General features: G+C 49.0%; 1 protein-coding gene across 2 annotated transcripts in view; it reads left to right on the top strand.

Moving 5' to 3' along the window:
* Window positions 1-196: 196 nt before the first annotated feature.
* Window positions 197-23,992, top strand: part of bsk (mitogen-activated protein kinase dJNK) — an 85,869-nt gene continuing 62,073 nt past the window's right edge. Inside the window, exon 1 of one of the 2 annotated variants that reach the window (XM_033465762.2) lies at window positions 197-337. The gene's annotated coding sequence lies outside the window, so the exon portion shown is untranslated. Of the gene's footprint in view, window positions 338-19,646; window positions 20,442-23,992 lie in introns of those variants that run through there. The other variant, XM_076525647.1, reaches the window with a different exon arrangement.

Here is a 23,992-nt window from a genome sequence, read left to right as displayed (position 1 = left end):
CGTGCGCCGATTTGAGGTTAGCTCGGGGGACAGCTGTCGGACACGAACGAGAGGCCGACCCGACTCGACTCGAACCTCTCGAGCCCGCGTCCTATCGCGTCCTATCGCGTTTCGGGCTCCATGTTGCCGCTGGTGGAATGACGTCATCGAGTGTTGGTGCTTCGACAGTGGGCTCTTTCCTCGCCCGTTCCATCACAGTTCGACGATCATGTTTTCGTGATAAATTCTGAGGTTTCGTTTTTGGTGCGGCGGACGGTGAACCGAGTGAACCCGTCGTTTCGAGGTCGCCGACTAACGCTACCGTCCGAGGCTGCCACGCATCCATCCACCATCCCAGGTGAGTACTCCAAATTATATAATGTCCGTCTTTTTTCTTTCTCTCTCTCCCTCTCTTTCTTGCATTCCCTCTCTCTCTCTCTCGCTCTTTCCACGACTCCGTTCCCGTCTCCGTCTTCCTTTCTCTCCGTCGTTCTGTCCGTGAATCCGCTCTCTGCGAACCAACGGTCTCTCGGATCATCGATCCGTCAACTGACAGGTTAACCTCCGATCCGACGTCGCCAGTTCTCGTATATCCCTCTCTCTCTATCTTTCTTTCGCCACTCTGTCCGTCTCGCTCCACGGTTTCGTTCCGTTTCGCACGCACACGTACGTGCTCGGCCGCGCTCGTTCTTTCGTTCGCTCGTTCTCCCGTGTCGCCCCTTTTCAATTCTTGTGCTCCACTCCGTCCCGTTCCCGACCCCGGAGGCACATTTCGTCGGGGAAAACCGATTGATTCGTAACCTGTTATGGTGCGACGGTGCGAGCGGAACATGCATTGCCTTAAAACGCATCGCCGGCCGGGTGCCAGTGGCACGCGTTATTTTCGCTTTCGCGTCGGCCACTTGTTCGCGACCACCGTCTGTCCCCTTATCGCCTCTCTCTCTCTCTCTCTCTCGCTCGCTCTCTTCCCTCCGCATGTTCCGTCGCTCGCGGAAAATCGAGTGCCGAGTCCGGGTTCGAGTCCCTTTATTTGGACGGCGGAGCGACCGGCACCGATACGCGAACCCGATCGATATCCAAGGCGCTTCCATTTAACCGCACTCGTGTCGTTAACCTATCCCGCTGGCCCGTTCCGCCGGTCCACGTACAATCGGAATCTGCGCCTCTCCTTTTCGTCTAGCGGTTCTCCATCGGTTCCCGCCCTCCGTACCCGTCTCGTCGATACGTCTCGTTCAGAATCGCCGCGTAACCTCCCCGTGTTCCTCCTCCTCCTCCTCCTCGCACGTTTTCGCAACTCACGTCCGATAACCCTGTCTGACTCCTTCTGTATTTCGAGCTGCGCGCGGATTATCGTTGACGCGGCGGTGCCCCGCGAAATCTCTGGCTCGCCTCGCGTGCGATTTCGACGCCGCGTGACGACTGGGCGTGGCGAGGACGAATTTCGCCGGGACGTGCACGTGTCCCCGAGCCGGCTCGAAAGCGCGAGCGAGCCACGCTCTCCGGCGATCAGCCCCCGAATCCGCGCCGATCGCGATCCGCGATATCTAAGCTTCGCTCCGCGAATCGATTCCCAGGAAGAACCTTCTCGCCCGTCGGCTTCGGGTTACGGTTTCATTCACGTTCCTCGAGACGATAGGCGGCGAGCTGCTGCTCCCATTCGTCCCTTCCGGTTCCACTCAACCCCTCCGCGTCGCGGGCGCCGACGTTTCCTACCTGCGATTTTGCTGGAGAAAAAAAGAAAAAAGGAAAAAAAGAAAACGTTTTCTATCATGTATCCGTGAAATCGAGAACACTGATTCGTTTCTCGTTGAGACGATCTCTCGCGGTTCGAGAGGAAATTCCGCACCGCGGCGAGTCGCTCTGCGGCGGCCCTGCGGAAAGCAGGTCCCGAAAGAGACACACACGGCGGACACCTATTTCCTCGGTCGTACCGTGCTGCCCTCTCGTGTTTTCGCGTTTTTTCTCCCGTATCGTGACCCCGCGGAACGGGGTCACGCGCACCTAGATGCCTCCCGACGTTCTTTTTTTTTTTATCGCGCCCGTCCAGACGGACGTTCCGTTTTCTCGGTAACGACCGCGCGGATTCTGATCCCCGGATAAGAGAACCGTTCTCGGTGAACGTCCGGAACGACGCGGCGCGTTCCGTCGCGGCGGCGGTTCCGCGTCCGAAAAAGAAAGGCCGACGGTAGTAGACGACGCGGTGTGGCGTCGACGTGGTGGAAAATCGACGTCTCGACAGCGCGAACGTTACGAAAGCATCGAAGACGGTCGGCATTGTTGACCGACGGACAAAATGCTCGGGAAAGTCAAGTTTTGCCCCGGCAGGGTAGGTGGTGGCGCGAGGCGTGGCGAAGTATTGATCGCCGTTGCGATTTCCCTCGGTTCTCCACCCCCGCCGACCAACGTCATCCACCGTTTCGAGCCCTCTCGCTCGGCCCGTCTCCGCGACGCCTGCGCTCTCCCGCTCTCCGTTTCTCTCTCCCTCGCTCTATCTAGCTCTCCCTCGCTCTCTCTCGCTCTCCGTTTCTCTCTCCCTCGCTCTCTCTCTCGCTCTCTCCCGCTCTCCGTTTCTCTTTCCCTCGCTCTCTCTTGCTCTCTCTTGCTCTCTCTCGCGCTCCCTCTGGCTCTCCGTCCCTCTCCGTCCCTCTCCGTCCCTCTCTATTCCTCTCTATTCCTCTCCCGGCGCCTCTCACGCTCGACCCACCTTCTTCACCCTTCGGCTCGTCCCTCCGCTACCGTTATCGTTGCTACTTTCACCTCCGTACCTACCTTCGCTATTGCCACCGGCATTCACCCTTCGCTCCGGCCATCGAATCTGCTCTGCTCTGCTCCGCTCTGTCCTCTCTCCCTCTCTTTATCCCTCTCTCTATCCCTCTCCCCCTCTCTCTGTCTCTCTCTCTCTCTCGCTCTCATTCTCTCCCTCTCTCTATTTGCTCCGCTCTGTTCTACTCGCGTCTACACCAGCCGCCCCTCTACTCACCCCTCCGCGCGACCGCCATCCCATTCGCGTCTCGCTAGTCACGCGGTCTTTTAACTACCCTTTACTCGTGTCACTTCTCCCCTGTGCCCCCAAGACCCGTTGCGTTCTCTCGCGAAAATCAATCAACCTCACCGAAACCGAGATTCCGCTGCCCTTCGCTGTCCTTCGAACTCTGACCGTCCGTTCTGCTGCTCTCCATTGTATGAACACCACATCGAGCTCGGGGACACGCTTGCGGAATAGATCGATACGATCGAAAGAGATAAACAACCGCATCCGCGCGAACTTCTGGTACGAGCAGCGGACTGCAGGCGAGGCGGTCGGTCAATTCTCCGGCGGCCGGTTTTAACGCCGACCGAGAAACTAACGACGCGAAACAATGCCGACCCCGTTGATGCGCGGGGTCTTTGAAAAAAAAAAATGAACAAAAATAACGGTTCGGTCAACATTTTTAATGCCGTTCGAAGCAAAGAATATCGTCTATTTTTACACGAGAACGATATTTATCCGTTCGTTCGATCGAACGGCCGGAATAAAACGGACACGGCGCGATGAAATTCGGATCGGTCGGGAACTAACGACGCGTAACGAAGCTAATAGAAAGAGCTGAAAATTCCGAGCTCGTCGATGAATTTATCGGCACGCGTGCGGACCTTTGTGATCGGATCGTCGAATCCGTTGTAAAAGAATTCGGTTCGAATGGAGGATTTTTGCGTAAGCAACGAGCACAGGCGTTGAAATTGGCTAAATACCGCGCGGGGGTGTACTTTCGGCGACGCTTATTAATCCTTCGCACTCGAGTGGTGACTTCGAAGCACCGGTAAAATTGTTGTATCACGTTCCAAGATGATTTTTATATTAACACTATGCCGTCCTATCTGTTGTATGCCGGTGGTACTACTTTGGTGCCATTTTAAAAATCTGAAATAACATTCGAACTATATTTCTTGGGTGGTAAAAGGCAGCAAAATAACTATAGCATTGTGCTTATTTAACTAAGAATTAAGTACGAAAATTCTTAGATGACATGTCTTAATTTTAGGAATTTATATTACCGCCATCTTCGAGATTTTTTTTTTAATCTAAAATTTCCAAGCTATTATGCCGGCGACAAATAAAAGAATCATATCCAAGATCTGCGGACGGCATAGTGTTAACAATGTTTAGATTTTAAAAAATTGTTAAAAGTGTAACTGTTGCTACGAGTCACCGCAATACTCAATTTCATATGCATAGAATGCATAATAATAATAATATAGTAATAAAGCATGTATAGTATAAATAATAATATAATAATATAGCATGCACTTTGTCGTACAAAATGGAAATACTATAAGTCAGAAAAATTGCTTTAGCTTCACAGTTAAAATGGCTTCGAGTGCAAAGGGTTGAATTAACAATTTCGAAAGAAAACAGCGCGCGTCAGCTATTATTATTCTTCCGATACGTGTTTTTATATCATCGGCGAGCGGCGAACGCTTCTGCGAGGAGCCTAACCGAAGGTTTCTGGTATCAATGTCCGGAGTTTCGTGTCAGCCGGCGAAGTTCGGAAACTTCGATTCCGCGGCTCTCGTTAGAACGTGTCGAACTCGCGAGCATGAATCGCGGCGAAAATCGAGCGCGATCGAGAGGATACACCTCTCTCTTAACCTTTTAGGCACGACGCGCCACTATAGTGGCTTTCGCGGATGTCATCTCTCTGGACGACGCGCCACTATAGTGGCTTGCTCTAGTAGCTCACTCACTCATCGTTTGAACCAAATAATCGTCTTCATATGCATTGTTTCACACTTCTTTTGTCTTCACATCGATTTACAACAGTCTACAGGGTGTCCCAAAAATGTCTCGGAATCCGGAAATGGCTGGTTCCTCGGATCATTTGAAGCAACTTCTTCCTTTACAAAAATGTTCTCCGAGGCACCGTTAACGAGTTATCAACGAAAAACAGTGACCAATAAGAATCGAGTACGGCTGACGCGAGGCGGCCCAGCCAACCGGCGCACGAAGCCCAGTTCCGCTCATTGACTCGATCGCCTCGCGCCAGCCGAGCTCGACTCTCATTGGTCACGGTTTTTCGTTGATAACTCGTTAACGGTGCCTCGGAGAAAATTTTTGTAAAGGAAAAAGTTGCTTCAAATGGCCCGAGGAACCCGTCACTTTCGGATTGCGAGACATTCTTGGGACACCCTGTATATACAGACAGAATATAAAATATCAGACTCTGCCGTCCAAAGAAATAGCATCGCGCAGAATTCAGCCGTACTGAAAAGGTTAAGGTATCGATGTCCCGTAAAAACGATACTCGCGACGCGGAAATCGCGGACGGCGTCCCTAATTCCGCGATCTTCCGCGATCCGTCGCGATCCACGGTATTTTTTTTCCCCGGCGCGCCGAGCGTACCTGGAACAGGACGCGTCGCAGACAGGAAATTAACTGCAGCTTCCTTCCGCCTTCGGTTCGTTCTTATATTCCAGCCGTTTCTGCCTTCGGAGCGCCGTTTAATCCGTTCGTTTACGGAGCCATCTATCCCCTCGAACGATCGTTTTATTTCCGCGCCTAGTCTCTCAGGCTCGTTCGAATCCATTTCCGATCGATCCGCACGGAACACGGATCTGGGCCGATTTGCTACGGCCCCGGCAGAACGCGCGATCGATGATGAACGTTAAACGCGCCGTTATAAACACACGATCGCAGGGGCACACGCGGACGAGACGCGCTGTTGGGCGATTCGCAAGATTCGATTATGTACCGTGCGGGTGGACTCCATATTTTGGTTGCGCTCGCTCGCTAACGCACGCTAACGACCTACGTCGGACATTGTGGTTCATCGAATCAAGGCAATTACGGCGCTTCTCTAGCCTCCTCGAAAAGGCGAACTTGTAGGACGTCCGACGGACTGCAAGCAAATTCTCTATAATTTTCCTACAGTTTGCGAACAATGATGGGCGATGTTGGAAGAGGAGATGCGATTATTCGAGCGCGACTCGTTGTTGTAATTTCTTGACGATCGGTTCATCAATATATGACAATTTTTGACGAGGATAAAAATGGGCCGCGAGGCTCGAATAATCGTATTTCCTTTTCCCAAAATTGTTCAGTTTTGTGGAAGGAAAATTAGGAAAGGAAAAGGAAAGGAAAATTAGGGAGAATTTACTGCATTTTTTCGTTCCGATTTTGGCTGCTCTATGTAACCCCTTGATTCCGGTATCATAGCTATTGTTTAGGATGATGCTCGGAGCTTGTCCTGTATGATTTGTGCTTCATTGAATGTCCGATTTTTCTCACGTCCCTGTATAAGATAACAGGTCTATCGCAAGAACAACGCCGTTGAATAAAAATGTGTTTCTATCTTTAACAGTTCTAAGAAGTTAGAATTAATGTAATGATCTTGTCAAAAGTTATATATATATATGTATTACAAATGTATCGTCTTCCGATTTTTGTGTACAAGCTGAAGGGAAATTAGGGAGAATTTACTGTATTTTTTTTATTCGATTTCGGCTGCTCTATGTAATTCCTTGATTCCGGTATCATAGCTATTGTTTAGGGTGATATGCTTGGAGCTTATTTGATTTGTGCTTCCCTGTATAACATAATAGGTCTATCGCAAGAACAACGCCGTTGAATAAAAATGTGTTCTTTTTTTCAACAGTTCTGAAAGGTTGGAAATAATTTAACGATCTTGTCAAATTGTTTTCTGCCACAAATGTATTCTCTTCTTATTTTTGACGTACAAGTTGAAGGAAAATTGGGGAGAATTTATTATACATAGTACTACACGATCGAACAGGAAAGTGAAACTGTAGGGAAACGTAGTTGGAAATACGAGGAACATTTATAACAATCGAACGGGTCCGCAGGCCGTGCCGGTGCTAGCGAAATAGAAGAGTAATGTGCAAAATGCTTTTAGCGATTTCGAACGCAGTTTCTCTCGGCTTCGACGCTCGAGCCCTCGAGCATGCTAGCTTTCGGAACCCCTTGCACGCCATAGTTCATTGAATCGAGACAATTCTAACGTTCCCGGCTTTCTGTAAAGCTCGTTCGACATCTTTTAGATCGGTACACCACTTAGGAAAGTGAAAACTGTACAGAAACATGGATCGAAACACGGGGAACCTTTTCAAAGATCGTACGTTCGCTTTCCGGCGTTCTGCCGGATATACGATTATATACAATTACACGTTCTGCGAAGACGAAATTGCATTATTGTAATGGCAATAATAGTTATAGTTTATTCATGTTACCGGGAAAATCGTTGCATAGTGTAGAGTGAAAATATATAAAAAGATAATATGAGGAAAATTGAAGCAATAAAGAGATAAATAGAGAAGAAGAAAAAAGTAATATAATATGATATTATCTATTATTATTATATTATATATATTATTATTATTATTATATTATTATTATATAATATAATATTCTGCCAGAATTATCTTAATTAATTAATTTATTAACGGATACAAACCCTTTGGTACATAAAGTCAGTTGTACATCGTAGGTGATGCAAAATTATTATCGTTAAATTATTATCGTCAAATTATCTCTATTTACATTTATTAAAATAATATTCAGGCAGCAGAGCTGACCGAAAGTAGAGCATAATGAATAAATAGATCATATTTAAACAAAACACACACGTAGGCGGAACGCAACTCACGAACGATACGGCGACATTCGAGAGACCGAATATTCACGCGAGCAGATATCGGGAGGCAATTATGGTCACAATAGGGCATTCGAAGCCCGGGTTCGACATACGTAAAACTTGCGCAAAAAATTTCACGCTTTCGATTTCGCGGCACTATATTAGTCCAATTAAATTTAACTCGATATACGATAACAGATATAACACATTTTTACGGTAACAGCAGCGAAAATTTATTGCCGGCGCGATTGAATTTTCACGGAGGGACGTCGTTGGACGCCACATGTGCGTCCCCGGTGCGCTGATCGCGCGGACTCGTCGGCCGACGAGAGACCGATCTCTCGCAATCCGTCGAACGGACGGCCACTTTTCGGTCCCGGTGTGACGCGTGCTCTCCCCTGTCTGGCACACGAGACGAAACGGTATGCGTGCGGAGAGAGAGACGGGCGCAGCTGTGTTTGCGTGCGCACTCGGAAATAACAAGGGAATCCTTGACGCGCGCCAATCTAAACAATTATCGCGAGCCGGATAGCTCGTTGCTCGCGAGAGGGTGGCGCGCGTTTCTTTTCTCGGTCCCGGCTTTCGACGCCGCGGCGCTCCGCGACCGCGCGTTTCTTGCGCTCGCGCTCGCCGCGAGCCGTGCCGCGCGCGTTAACCTTTTAGGTACGGCTGAATTCTGCGCGATGCTATTTCTCTGGACGGCAGAGTCTGATATGTACTGTACAGAGTCTGATACTGTATATTCTGTCCGTATATACAGGGTGTCCCAAGAATGTCTCGCTATCCGAAAGTGGCGGGTTCCTCGGGCCGTTTGAAGCAACTTTTTCCTTTACAAAAATTTTCTCCGAGGCACCGTTAACGAGTTATCAACGAAAAACCGTGACCAATGAGAGGCGAGCTCGGCTGGCGCGAGGCGATCGAGCCAATGAGCGGAACTGAGCTTCGCGCGCTGGTTGGCTGGGCCGCCTCGCGTCAGCCGTACTCGATTCTTATTGGTCACTGTTTTTCGTTGATAACTCGTTAACGGTGCCTCGGCGAACATTTTTGTAAAGGAAGAAGTTGCTTCAAATGATCCGAGTAACCCGCCATTTCCGGATTGCGAGACATTTTTGGGACACCCTGTAGACTGTTGTAAATCGATGCGAAGACAAAAGAAGTGTGAAACAATGCGTATGAAGACGATTATTTGGTTCAAACGATGAGCGAGTGAGCTACTAGAGCAAGCCACTATAGTGGCGTGTCGTCCAGAGAGATGACATCCGCGAAAGCCACTATAGTGGCGTGTCGTTCTGAAAGATGACATCCGCGGAAGCCACTGTAGTGGCGCGTCGTGCCTAAAACGTTATTCGCGAAACGTGGTAATCTCGAAACGCGTTGACCGCGTATCGAATCGCCTCGCGTTTCCGTCCACTTAAAGCCGATGTTCCGTCCTTGAACGAAAACGTCTCTTTCTTGTCTCTCTCTCACTCTGTACATTCAGAAATAGAATACAAAACGTGCCTTGCTATTCTATCACGATTGAATTTCAATGTATCGCGAATCGACTACGGTTTTTACACATTTATGACAGAAATGGATCGGTGAAATACAAAGTGAAGACGCCAGAGTGAAGACGTCGGAGCAATTTTGACAAGATCGTTATGTTATTTCCAAACTTTTTAGAATTGTTAAAAGTAGAAATACATTTTTATTCAACGGCGTTACACAGTAATGTCTCCCTAATTGTCGCCGAAATTGTGCACTAAAATAGAGACAATTTGGGAAGAGGAGACGCGATTATTCGAGCTTTGCCGCTCGTTTTTTTTTTATAATTATCGATCGTCAATAATTATAAAAACGAGTCGCAAAGGCTCGAATAATCGTATCTCTTCTCTTCCCAAATTGTCCATCTTTGTGGACAATGTGAGCGTCAATTAGGGAGACATTACTGTATTTCTATTATTTTATACAGCGTCTATTATTTTATATGTACAGTTATAGCAGAAAAATCGGGAATTCGACGAAGCACAAATCATACGGGACAAGGACCAAGCATTATCCTGAACAATAGCTATGATACCCGGATCAAGGAATTACATAGAGCAGCCAAAATCGAAATTAAGAAATGCAGCAAATTATTCCCAATTTTTCTTCAGCTTGTAAGCAAAAATGAACAATTTGGGAGTAGGAGATATTCGAAGCTCGCGGCTCATTTTTATAGTGATATGATTATCAGTAATTATAAAAATGAAGCGCAAGGTTCTAATGATCCTCTTCCAGAATTCTCCATTTAAAAGCCGAAGGAAAATTAGGGGGAATTTACTATACATAGATGATTCAGTTAAAACAGCTTACGACCATAAACATAATTATCCGTTAATTAGAAACACAGGAAACTATGAGTGGCGCATTCTACGAACTCGTCCTTAATTACTTCCTAACAAGAATGTAGTAGGTTATTTGAAACTAACAGTGGTATCTAAATAGCCGGCTTAACCCTTGGACGATTAAGGTATTCGAAGGTTTAAGGACTGCTTAAGGGTGGATCATTTTGTATCTATATACGAATCAGTGCTTTTTCTGTTCGAACTATATATTTATTTATACTGTTGATACGATAATAAATGCAAGACCGAAGAATATGTTTTCATGAGAAAAAAATGAGGCATTATGAAAGATACAATATATAGAACGATTTGTTAAATTGCGACATGTACAATAATTAACATTTACAATAATTAAAAATTACACGTAAATAACCTAGCAATCTTCAGTGAAAATATTATTATAATCGGGTAACCGCGAAGTTATAATTAATATAATAATATATTATATATATATTATATATAATATTATAATATTATAATAATAATATAACAATAATTAATATAATTACTATAAAAACTTGATGAAGGAACATCGTTAGGAGTGAAAAATGCGCGTTTAGAATTCCGCGGACATTTTCTGACCCTCCGTTAAGCGCGCGGTAAGGTTAAAGACGGTGCCGGTCGTCGCGACGCGTAAATAGTTGCTCGGCGCGCAGCGATGAAAATGAATGAAAGCGCAGCATGCTACGTGACCGGATCGCGGAAACGAACCCGGCGGAAAACAGGCGGCCGCATTCGGGGTGTGAAAGATTCGATGTCTGCCGCTTGGCTTGGGATATGCGCGCTGACACGTATAGAAGATTATAAACGAGTGCTCGATAGCGGTCCCAGGACGGTGCGTCGCATCGTCGCTTTCAATTAGGGGATGCATCGCGACATCCTCGTCGCCGTAGGGCAACCGAAAGGATTCTCCCGCTGTCTAACCACTCGGCTCCCCGCGGAGCGACTCGTTCCGATTCGGATCCCGCTCCGACGACCGAAGGAGACCGCGCTCGCGATAACAACACCCCCGCGCGCCCTTGCCTCCGTCGTCCCACATCCCCCCGGCGTCGGATGCACCGTAGGGGGACGCGAATCCAGGGTAATTCCTGCCGGTCGGGAAACAAACGGAAGTCTTCTCCGCTCGATACGTCTGCTCGGCGGAGGGTGACGACGTCGACGACGACGACGCAGAGGTCCAGAGAGCACCCTTCCCGGTCTCCCCCGTCCGCGAACCGATGAACCCTCCTCCCTCTTTCCACGACCCCTCGCCACAATTATACGATTTCGCTGCTCCCGCGCTTCGAGGATCTCGTTAATTATATTGTTTCGCCTTGACTTTTTTATTGCACGGATCGCAAGGGAACTCGCGCGCCCCTTTCGGCTCGCGAACCCCTTTCGCTGCTCTACGCGTGCTTTCCGAATGCTTTCCGACTGTCTTCCGCGAGAGATGCTACCTGGGACTCGCGTCGCGCAGCTTGCAGACACGCCGGGCTCGTTTGCTCGACTCGGCGGGAGACGCCACTGGGTATGGTAATGTCTCCCTTACTGACGCACGGATTGTCCACAAAGATGGCGAATTTGGGAAGAGGAGATACGATATATTCGAGCCTCGCAACTCTCTTTTCATAGTTCTTGACAATTTATAACTATAAAAGTAAACCGCAAGGCTCGAATGATCGTATCTCCTCTTTCCAAATTGTCCATTTTTGTGCGCAATCTGGGCGTCAATTAGAGAGAGATTGCTGTATAATTGAACCGCGAACCGTAACCGAGTAAAATTAACGAGACTGTGTTTGAGCGCTTCTGTCACGATTGTGTTTGATATAGAGGTTTGAAGATTCTAAGGTACACCTTTTTTTATTTGCACTTCGAGACACTGTATTTTGATCAGTTTTAGCTGTGTTCGACGAGTATACTCGTCGTGGAGAAATGGCGATATTTTGTATCACGACGAGTATATTCGTCGTGCGGAAAAAAGCAGCGATCATTGACTGTGTAAATTGTAATTTTATGTTCAGAATATTTTGAGATCGGGTCAGAGGAAAAGAAACAAATAAAATATATGAATAATTTTTCATAAACTCATGCGTCCCCGTATGCACTGGCTGAAACAGCTTATCAGTTCGCATAACGACATGCGAAGTGCCATTACGTATCGTTTCTTGCTTCGCTGAACACTACTTTACAGCTGCAATTTGAATTTGTAACTTTTATAAGTGTTATTTGATTTTTCCTGCGGTTTTTCGTTTTTTATGTATGCAGTGTATGTTAATGTTAAGTGAATCAGTAAATATTATGATAAAATATAATAGAATAAAATGAAATATAATAAAATATAGTAAAATATAATAGAATATAATAAAAAATAATAAAATATAGTAAAATATAATAGAATATAACAAAAAATAATAAAATATAATAAAATTGTTAATTTTATAAAATATAATAAAATTGTTAATTTTATAAAATTATATAAAATTTTATAAAATAAAATCTCGCCTCTTTGATCCAATATTTCAATAGTGACACTTTGACGACTCGCTTTGACGAGTATTCTCGTCATCGCCACAGCTAACTGTTTAATATAAAGATTACACAGTTAAAAAGGTACATTCCGTAGCCAATATATTTTAACATTTCGCATGCTGGTATCATTGACCCGGCGGCAATAACCCGCGGCATTTAACCGGCCGTCGAAGAGAGAAATTAGAAATTGTAAACGATGTCCAATAGCCTGAATAATTCGCGTTATAATTGGAACAAACGAGGGAGGCGACGCTTATCAATGAGATCGGACAGTGATTTTTACGATTCGTTCCCGTTCTGAATGGTTATCGACCACCGTGCGTTCTTCGCAACCCCCTGGCCACGTGTAAACGCCGCTGCAAATCGAACTCGCTTGCTCTCCGAGAGCGGAACAACGGGCGAACAATATTTGCGAACGATCGTGCACGCTTCTTCTCAAGTCGCTCGCGCACAAAACGACTCGCAAGATGCCGGGTGCACCCTTTGCTCGTTCTTTGTCGTCCGGAGGGCGCGCGCGATCGGCTCCCGAACGAATACGACGAGGAACGTCCGCGAGAAAGCAAACTCGCAGGTCGTTCTCGGAATCGGGCTGTAATCGTTGTGTAAAATGTATCGGAACGGAGGCATTAGCCGCGGGGTTCCTTTGATACGGAGGTCTAGGGAAGGCGGGCGCAAGCGCCGACACTTGCTATTGTAAACGTAATGGGGGGATGGTTATGGATTTTCGGGCCGCGCGACCTTCGCGTGTCGCATCCCACGCTTTTCCCGCTCCGGACATCGTCCTCTCTCTCCGTTTTCCCAGCTTGTTCGCATCCGAAGCGTCGTCCTCCGCGCGGCGGCCGTCGAACAAGCAAGAAGGAGAGAGAGAGGTCGTCACACCTCGCTCGAACGAAGGCAGCAAGCAACTCTCATCTCGAACGCCGGTCGTCGCGTGACCGAGTGCATTACCACCGCGCGAACACGTCTCGGTCGAGAAGAACAGAGCTCCGGCGTTGTCCCGTTCCGTCGATCTCGCCGATCTCCGGCAAGGGCGAGAGAGAGAGCGCTTTCACCCTCCTCCTAGGGGTAGGTAGTCGATCGTGCACGCGCGCGTCTCGCGAGACGAGAAGTAAGATTCGGCCGCGCGCGTATCGGCGGAATCGATGCGGAGCTCTCGATACGGCGCGCGGCGTTTGTCGCTTTCGACAGCCGGAAAGAGGGACAAGAGGAGCCCGGAGAGAGAAACGGCGGCGGAGATGGGTGCGCGAGGGGTGTCGGAGGGGGAGAGGTAAGAGCCGAGCAAGAAGAGGACTTGAGAGCGCGGGGTGGGTGAATACGGATGAACAAAAAAGGTAGTCGAGTCGTCGGAACCGAGGGTCGCTGCCGGGTTGCGAACGCTGGAAAATAGGAGGGGCGAGTCGCGCGACGCGCGACGGCGGGGGGAAGGGAACAACCGTGTTCGGTGGATCGGATCGGCTGTTCCTCGAGCGTTCCACGGCGTTACGATAACGATTTTCCCCCCTGGCCCAGGATTTCCCATCCTGTTGCCAGATCCGGTCCTCGGCACATTTCCAGCGGCGGATCGCATCGGACGATGCGAGCCTGTTTTCTCGGTACCCTTCGGTAGCCTGTACCTGATTCTATATATCTATAGTCTGTACGTACCTGATTCTCGAGGATCATCCTCTGCGATCCCCCGTAATCGCGGCCACGTGTCCACGCGTCGCAGCGTTCCGAGCACAGAGCACGACTGGTTTCGTGATCGCGCCGATACTGGCCGCGTGTGCACGTAACCGGCAGTTAGGTAGGTAGGTAGGTAGGTTGGTAGGTTGGTAGGTAGGTTGGTAGGTAGGTAGGTAGCTCGCGGAGGCAGGTAGGTTTGTAGGTAGAAAGGCGGTAGGTGTGTAGTAGCAGCGGAGGTTAATCTCGTGGTAGCTAGGCTGCGGTACTCTGCGGTACTGTGCGCCGCCATCTTGCTTTATCGATTCAGAGACCCCAACCCCTCTACTTTCTCCCTCGGACTTCCGAGTCCGCCGTGTTTCTTTCCTCCCTTTTGCCCTCCGTTCGGTATCTTTTTACTGGCAAACGCAACGGTCACTTATCGCAATTGCCGCTTCGACGGACACCGCGCCGCACCGTCGAGCTATGGCCGCTCTCGATCGGCTTCCCTTGGAATTCCGAAAGAATCTTGGCAGCCGGGTCGAAGGGGGGGTGGGGGGCTGGAGCTACCGCGGCGTGCGTTTATTAATTAACGAGCCGCGGGACGCGCCGATCGGAGATAATTTCGCGCGACGCCATGACTACTGGAAGACTGGAGGAAGATTTCGATCCTCGAGAAGTGTAGACTGCGTTTCCGACATGTTTCCGTGTCGCGCGTTAGGTTGTCTTTGAAACAACCTAACCGTGACGGAAGCGACGTGCCAACGGCAACGGAACACCGCATTCCGCAGGAACGCGTCGCGCGTGTTCTCCGCGCGGCACGCGAGCGCGCGAATTCCGTCAGCGGGAAGTCTCGAAGGGTTTATTAACGCGCTGTTAATGAACGGCGCCGGATCCTGCATTTTTTAGAACGATGAACGTCGATTCGCGTCCGAACGGTTTGAACGCTCGGCGTTTCAACGATTCGCCGGCACGTTGATCGTTGCCCAATCGACGAGAAAGCAAAACGTGGTCGAAGCGAGATCTTCGCTCGGAACTAGGAAACGTCATTCGGCCGAATGATCGTGAGAATCGGTCGTGGGCGTTCGATGGTCGACGCACACTTTCAGAGAAAACGAAAGCCGCGAGAACTCCGGGAAGCGACGGGGTTTCTATTAGAGACGAGAAAGGCACCGATGCAATTTTCCGCTGGATGTTCCGAGGCGGAGATGCTCGTCGGAGAACGACGAGGCCCGCGACCATCGCCGCGAGGAAAAACCGTCGTGGAGCCGTTCGGCGTTTCGTTCGGCGTTTAATTCGACGTTCAACCTTTTAGGTACGGCTGAATTCTGCGCGAGGCTATTTCCCTGGACGGCAGAGTCTGATATGTACTGTACAGAGTCTGATACTGTATATTCTGTCTGTATATACAGGCTGTCCCAAGAATGTCTCGCAATCCGAAAGTGGCGGGTTCCTCGGGCCATTTGAAGCAACTTTTTCCTTTACAAAAATTTTCTCCGAGGCACCGTTAACGATTTATTAACGAAAAACCTTGACCAATGAGAGTCGAGCTCGGCTGGCGCGAGGCGATCGAGCCGATGAGCGGAACTGGGCTTCGTGCGCTGGTTGGCTGGACCGCCTCGCGTCGGCCGTACTCGATTCTTATTGGTCACTGTTTTTCGTTGATAACTCGTTAACGGTGTCTCGGAGAACATTTTTGTAAAGGAAGAAGTTGCTTCAAACGATCCGAGGAACCCGCCATTTCCGGATTGCGAGACATGTTTGGGACACCCTGTAGACTGTTGTAAATCGATGCGAAGACAAAAGAAGTGTGAAACAATGCATATGAAGACGATTATTTGGTTCAAACGATGAGCGAGTGAGCTACTAGAGCAAAGCCACTATAGTGGCGCGTCGTTCAGAGAGATGACATCCGCGAAAGCCACTATAGTGGCGCGTCGTTCCGAAAGATGACATCCGCGGAAGCCACTATAGTGGCGCATCGTGCCTAAAAGGTTAATTCGGCGTTTCGTTCGGCGTTCAATTCGGCGTTTCGCTGTCTTCCGGCGAGGGAATCGCAGCCGACGGTCGCGATACGAGATACGAGGTCTCGTACAGGTTGCCCGGGTATATTTTTATCAGCGCGTAATTGCAGAGGAATGCCGGTTCGAGGCGAGACGGCACCGAACCGTCCCGACCGTGATAACGATCCGAGGCGTATTATTAGACCCGCGTGTACCGTTCCTTTTCGTATTTGGTCGCCGGTTTTCCTTTTATGGCGGATCGTTCGATCCCGTCAACCCCGTCGTCGGCGACTTCCGAAAGTCAAGCGATGCGCGAAACCGGAAGGGTGCTGCACCGCCGAACGAGAACGCTCGCGAACGGGGTTAATGCATTGTAGACGATGCGCTGTCACGTGCCGCGGAGCTTTTCGTTCCAGAAAGTCGCCGTCGAGCGGTTAAACGCGCGAAAACGCGCACTCGGTTCTGTCAAAAATTCGGGAATTCAACCTTTCGCAGTCCGCGGAGCGTTCCTTTCCTTAAGTCCACGGACTTAACGTCGCGATATCGTATGATTCTAATCTGCAAAGAACGGTTGAGAAACGATGCTGCTACCGATTGTTCTTTACGTGCCGCGTAATCGTGGCAACGGAACGGAATTACGAGAGCCACGGTCGAAAACTATTGTTTCAAATTCTGCCACGTTCTTCGCGTTGCCGCAGACTGTGCGGAGTCGACGTCCGAGTGCAAAGAATTAACACCACCGAGGCTAATGAACCTTAGAAGCGACTGGCTGAAGTTCTTTTAGACTTTTCGCCAGGAAATCTAATCGATCGTTTTCTGTGAAAGCGTTCTCATAATTTCAACGATTTAAACAGTTTGAGGTTTTTAAAAGAGTATGTTCGACATACGTGAGGCGAGTATAGTTTATGTTATTTAATGTATTCTTTGTTAAATTATATATCTTGTAAAAGCCACATTAAATTGACGAGTATAGTTTATATTATTCAATTTTTTTATTACTCAATTACTTTATTTTATTAAAGTGTTGTATTTAACACTAGAACTAGCAAGTCAGTCGAAATGACTGGTTGCCGATTGTTCCTTTTACAGCTCCCGATATTACAAAAACAGTTCCAGGAGAAATTTTTAGGTACACTTTTTTTTATCGAAGCGTGTATTATAATATCAATCATACGAGGTTCAAATGAATCCAGTCTTGACATTGTTACAAAATAATATGTATACACTAGTCGCGTTTAGAGCTCGATAGTTCTAGCGTTAAACAAAATATGAGGCTAATTGATGCTCATAAAATATAATTGTGACTAATCGATGCTCAGATCGTGCACAAAAATGAACAATTCGGGAAGAGAATTGTCGAAGAGTCGCCGATTTCCAACAATTATAAAAACTCGAATAATCGTATCTCCACTTCCCAAACTGTCCATTTTTGTGCACAATCTCAGCGTCAATTACTGAGAATTTACCGTATACGATGTAATTACGGTAAAGCGCACGCCTTTCAAAGAGATTGCAGCAGCTGGCTGGTTAATGGAAACCTCAATCAACGGTCTGCCTTGCATGCATGCGAAACGTATCGTAGAACCGGCGATTTTGGCCGGAAGGGTAGGTTCGGCGTTCAAGAAAATGCCATCGATATCCCCCGAATGTGGCAACGTTTCGCGGTTATCACGCGCACGAAACACGAAATACCCGAATTGTCTTCCGTCCGCGATCTGTTAACTCGTTCCGTGAGCGATTCACAGTTATCAGTCGACGACAAGAGGACAGATAGCGACGAAAAGAAAGTGATCAATTAACCCGTATCGTTCCAAGGTCGCCGATCAGGCACCACCGATGTGCTCGACATTCGACAATCGGTAACTATAAAAACGAGCCGCAAGGCTCGACTAATCGTATCTTCTCTCCCCAAATAGTCCATTTTTGCAATCCATTTGTGCAATCTGAGCGTCAATTAGGGAGAATTTACTGTGCTCTTCTATACGTTTGCAATATTCTCTCAACCCTCCACTTCCGAGCGATGACTCTGAACTAAAAACTGTTAGGGCACTAAAAATCGTTAAGCAGGGTGTCCTATAATTATGGTACTTCCGGGAAATCAGGGATCCCTGAGGTCATTCGAAGCAACTTTCTCCTTTGCAAAAATTTTCTCCGAGGCATCGTTCACGAGTTATTCACGAAAAACACTGACCAATGAGATGCGAGCACTCGACTGGCGCTAGGCGGCTGAACCAACAAGCGCGAGAAGCCCAGTTCCGCTCATTGGCTCGGCCGTCACGCGTCAGCTGATCTCGCCTCCTATTGGTCCCTGTTTTTCATTAATAACTCGTAAACAAAGCCGCGGATTGCAATTTCGCTGAGGAAAAAGTTGCTCCGAATGACCTCAGGAACTCCTCATTTCCCGGAAATACCATAATTTTGGGATACCCTGTACATCACGTTCCAACATCATTTTATTAAATTTGATTACATTCAATCATCCACTGTCATGCTGGCCGAAACGAAGTCATATTCTTTCCCGAAAAAGCGATATCGTCAAGGGAAGAACGAACTCAACAATTAATTCGATACACTCTTGAGCGAGATATCGAGTTCCAATAAAGAATACGATGTTCCAGAGTGTTCAAATTGTAGTCCCAAAATTTTCGGTTGTAACAATACTGCTAGTTAATGAGCGACAGTTATTCGAAAACTGGGTCTCGATGATCCGGTACGAGATACGCGCGAGGATACGATATTACACGTAAGAGGATAACAATTTCCCGAAAAACGCGCAAGAACATGAAATTCGAAAAGATACAGAGTATCAGGAGTGCAAACGATGTCATCATAGCGCTATAGTTGCGACGATTGAGATGGAAACGAATTGATAATACAGTAATGTCTCTCCAATTGACGCTCAGATTGTCCACAAAAATGGACAATTTAGGGAGAGGAGATACGATTATCCGATCCTCGCGGTTCACATTTATAGTCACGAATTATCAACAACTGCAAGGCTCGAACAATCGTATCTCGTCTTCCGAAATTGTCCATTTTTCTGCACAATCTGTGCGTCAGTTAGGGAGACATTACCGTACACGTACATCTAATAATCGCATGTAAATCGAAGATCGTTGAACGACGCTCGCGCTAAATGGTTAGATCGACGACGTGAAACCTGACCGTTCGTTGTCGAGCGGACGGAGCGCGAGCGCGCAGGTGTTAACACGTGGGTCCTAGGGTGCACTCTGCCGGCCAGGAAGAGATCGCGAATCGTCCGAGATAGTCGGATCGGATCGGAGGGGTGGATGGCCGGGATGGTGGGGGTGCTTTGACCGCGGTAGGGGACCAGAGGGTGGGGAAAAAGGGAGAAGACCGAGACGGGCCGGAGAACAAGGGCGGAGGGACAGGGTGAAAAGGTGAAGAGGGGCGACGGCAGGAAAATAGGAGAAAACCGATAGCGGGTTAGAGTGGGGGGTGGTTCTGGTCGCGCAAGCGCCAGCCCCGAATTTTCCCTCTGGTTGATCAGTCGTGCGTGGCACTCGACGCGCGCAGTGTCTCTTTCGGAGTGTCTCTTGCTGCTCTGCTCGGCTCTTTCAAACGAATCGAATCGCCCGGACGCGCACGGAGTTCCCTCTCTGTGCTCTTCTCTCGCCGGCGCGCTTCTTCGACGTCTGTCAAAATCTCTGCCGTTCTCTCGAAGAGATCGCGCAACTTGAGTCGTCCGATCGTCGCCGATCGCGCCGCCATTTAGCCCGCTAATCACGTCGGCCGACATGGAGAGCGGTCGCGAGTGCGGTCGCCGGCGATTCGCGAGCCCTCGGTGACTCGGTGACCCAGTGGAAGCCCCGTGGCAGGTGCAAACAGGTGCGAACAGGTGCGAGCACGGTTTCCTCGTGTCGCGACGACGCGGCCAGAGCCAGTGTGCTTGCTCGTCGTCGACGTCGTCTCCGGCGATAACGCCGGCCGCGTATGCTCGACGTCGCGGTGTGCCGTTTACGTTGCGTGCGACCGAGTGTCCGATTCGTCGTCGACGGTGTCGTCGCGGTAGCCGCGTTCGACCGTAACAACCACGTGTCTCGATCGAACGTCAAAAGCTCGCCGCGAGCGGAGGAGGAAAAGCTACGAGGCCAAGTTCAACCGTCCCGCTTTCCGTTCTCGCTCGCGTTCTCCGCCTCGCCTTCGTCTTCGACCGGCGGAGTCCACGGGCCGCCGCTGCCACTGCCGTTGTCACCGCCGCCTTCGCCTTCGCCGTCTTCTCTGCTTTCGACTCGATACCTCGATACCTCGATGCGAATGCCGCTCCTACGAGGGAAACGGGGATCGATATTTACGAGGTAGGACGAGACTCTGCTCCTGTTTCCACGGCGAATTTCGGGGGACGAAACGCGTGCACACGGATCCGCGCCGCTGTTTCATACGCTTCTCCGGTTCCGGTACAGTCGAGGCCGATCAATCACCTACCGCGTAACGCCTGTCGGGAAACACCGATGATGCACGGTGCCTGTGTGTGTGTGTGTAACAATCACGGGAAAATCGTGTTTTTCCTTTCGCAAAGTCGCTGCCCTCGAGTGGGTTAACCCCTTCGGTGCGGCGAGCGTACGACGTGCGCCGATCTTAAACGTTCGCCGTGAGGCCGATTCGTAGATTTTGCTCGGTTTTGTTCGTAGATTATGCTACGATATCAAACTTCGCGATACGTTGCATCCGTATTTGCATCGAATTTCATCGAATTCATGAAACGAGTTCGCATAAGCTGCTCGCCTAAACCTCTGATTCACGGATTCTGTATTAGAACGATATTAGCTTTCGATTCTGCATTATGAAAACGGAGTTTTTACTCGTATATATAAATAAATAAAATAGATTAAATTAAATTAAATTAAATCGAATCCTATTAATTTAAATTAAATTAAATATTACGAGATATATAAGCGAAATTATTATTATATTGCGTGCATAAAAAGCAGATCCAAAAAGTTCGCGATGGCACGCGAAATTTTGGGCCCGCCCGTGAAGAATCGGACCCGGCCGACAGTACCGGGGGAATCGTCCAATCTCCCCCGTAAGTACCGGAGGGGTTAAACGGTGTCGCGGAGTGTCTTTAGCCGCGTTAATCGACCCAGCGGGGGGGCACGTGCACGGGGGAGCCCGAAAGCACGGCGGAAAAATCGTCCGATTGCAGTCGCATGCGCGCGAAAATTCCGTCGCCGTCCCGCCGGGGATTGGTCGTCGAAATCTTAAAGGTTTCCAGGGACTCGGAACGGTCTACTTTTCATCGGGCCGAACGAAAACTGCCGGCGCGGCGCGGCGCGAAGCGGAGCCACGCCGTACGTGTTCCTCCGACGTCGCGCGTTAATTAGTTCGGAGACCGGAAGCCGAATCGCGGGGAATGCTCGTTTTCGCGGCGACGCGAGTGCCTAGGAAAAGCGTGTGTAGGAGCGATGCCGGGAACGCGGCCACCCGCCTCGAATAATACTAACACACATACTTGGCTATCGATTTTTAGCCCTACGTAACCCTCCCCCTCCCTGAAGGGGAGGCACGTTCATCCGCGTTGCTCGCGTTTCGACGCGGTAATTCCTCGGCCGGGCTGCTCGTTCGGCTCCTGTTTTTCCGGCGCGGCGCGGAGATTCGGAGCACGGTAACGGTCCAGCAACGTTACAAAGTACGAAAGTGAGAGAGAGAGAGAGAGAGAGAGAGAGAGAGAGAGAGAGAGAGAGAGAGAGAAAGAGAGGGAGAGAGAGAGCGCGCTCTCGCCTGGCCGTGTGTATTCTGGGTGCATAACATCCCGTGGCCGACCGTTAGATCTGTCCTCGGTTAATAATGACTCGACTGGTTGATTTAACGGCGTCATTAGAAACGGCGCGTCGCCGTACGAAAGACATAGGGCTGTTCGGGGCTCCGTACGACTCCATCGCGCCGCTGCGCCGGCCGCAAGATCCGCCGCGTCGCGCCGCGCCGGGCGTCGCGTTGCATCGCGGTCGACGCGTAAATTGGCCGTATTAAATTTAATAATCTAACCGCGGCCCGTATTTCATCGGTTTCCGGTTTTCGCCGGCCGATCCGGCCCTCCGAGCCGCTCCCGAGCAGCGCGAGTCGCGACGCTTTCCACGCACGTGGATCAAAGACCGCGCCGCGCCGTTTTCCCGTGGAACCTCGCCGTGTGTCACAGCTGCTCCGGGCAATAGCTCGCGATCTTAATAGTCCGTGATGTTGGAACGAGCCCCGACAAGCACCGTTGCGCTCGAACTCGCCCGCTATGCGCGTCGCTCGCGCGCGGATGCACGGCGAGGCGGTTTTTATCGAGCCGCGAGATCGATCCTCCCCGAGTGAACCACCTGCCCGCGATCTGCGAGAACGATCTGCTCGCCGGGGGTTCGCGTGTCTATCGGCGATCTCGGGCCGTTATCGAACCAGCACCGAGAACACCGGCGGCACTCGACAACGATTTTTTAGCTCGCGCTCGGATCCAGGAAACGAGCCGAGGCCGTTTCCGCGCCGGAAAAGACGCCGCGCGCGGGCCGATGCCTCGATTCGACGCACCCTTTCACTCCCCTCCCCCCCTCCCGGCAGCGTTTAATCCTGATTAATAGCCGCGCGCGTCGACGAGCTTGATTTATCATCGCGGGGACCGCGCGAATCGCGTTCGATTTGAACCTTAGATCCTCGTAAGATCGACGACGACGACGGATGATTTAACACGTCGCCGTTTCGCGTCGCGTCGCGTCTCGTCGCGTCGACACGATTCTACGGGGATTCGTCGCTGTCGCGACTGGAGAACCTTATTAATGAACGAATCATCGTGGCGAACATCGACGTCGACTGTACCGTCTTCTAAAAAGTTGCGTAAAAACGTCGTCTCCGCGTTTCCGCTCGCTTCGAATTATCGTGTTCGAGGCGCTCATGTTTTATTCCGTCGGAAAACGGACGCGTTTTCCGTTCGTACCGAATATTAGACGGTCCCTGGAAGTTCGTTTCGTCGTCGAGTAAATTACTCGACCGGGATCTTGATCGAAATTTCTTTCCACCCTTAATGACTTCTCAACGAGCTGAGGCTATTATATTGACATTCGTAAACACTTCCGATCTGTGCGCTGCTTTAGATGGTATCTACTTGTTTTTAATAGTAGTAATAATAATAATAATAATAATAATAATAATAATAATAATAATAATATTTGTCGATATATATTTAAACAAGCGGGGGATGCCCTCTGTTATGAAAAAGTTTGAGAAAATTTACGAACGATAGGAAAGAAGAAAAAAAGGAAATAAAGTGCGAAAGAAATGGAAAAGTAAAAATAGTGATAATAACAACGATAATAGTATCTAATTATTTTTAATAGTGGCAATAACAATGCTAATATTTTTCGATATATATTTAAACAAGGGGGGGGGGGGAAGCCCTCTGCTACGAAAAAGTCTGAGAAAATTGACGAACGATAGGAAAGAAGAAAAAAAGAAAATAAAGTGCGAAAGAAATGGAAAAGTAAAAATAATGACAATAATAACAACAATAATAGTATCTCTAAATGCACAGAAGGGGAATATTTTGTCATAAATGCATAAATGCTCTGGTATGCGTTTTAACCAATCAGTGGCGTTAAACAAATTTCCAAGCAGTTCTTAACCGTAAATCATGGTCCTTCAGAAATAATAAAATCGTTGCCCGTAGATAATGTGTTAACGTGTTACTCCGTTACTCCGAGAAGTTAGTTTGCTAAAATTTTGAGCGCAGAAATGTCTGCCTCTAACCGGCGAGGTCCGAAATTTACGACTGAACTTCGTATATTAATATCCATTCTATCCGCACGATGCGAATTTTCGCAGTGTTTCCGTCGCATTTCTTTTCTTTTCCGGCTTTTCGCCCGTACACGACGAACAA

The sequence above is a fragment of the Megalopta genalis genome, chromosome 1, assembly GCF_051020955.1.
Source record: "Megalopta genalis isolate 19385.01 chromosome 1, iyMegGena1_principal, whole genome shotgun sequence".
NCBI lineage: Eukaryota > Metazoa > Arthropoda > Insecta > Hymenoptera > Halictidae > Megalopta > Megalopta genalis.
This window is presented reverse-complemented; position numbering and strand designations above follow the sequence as displayed.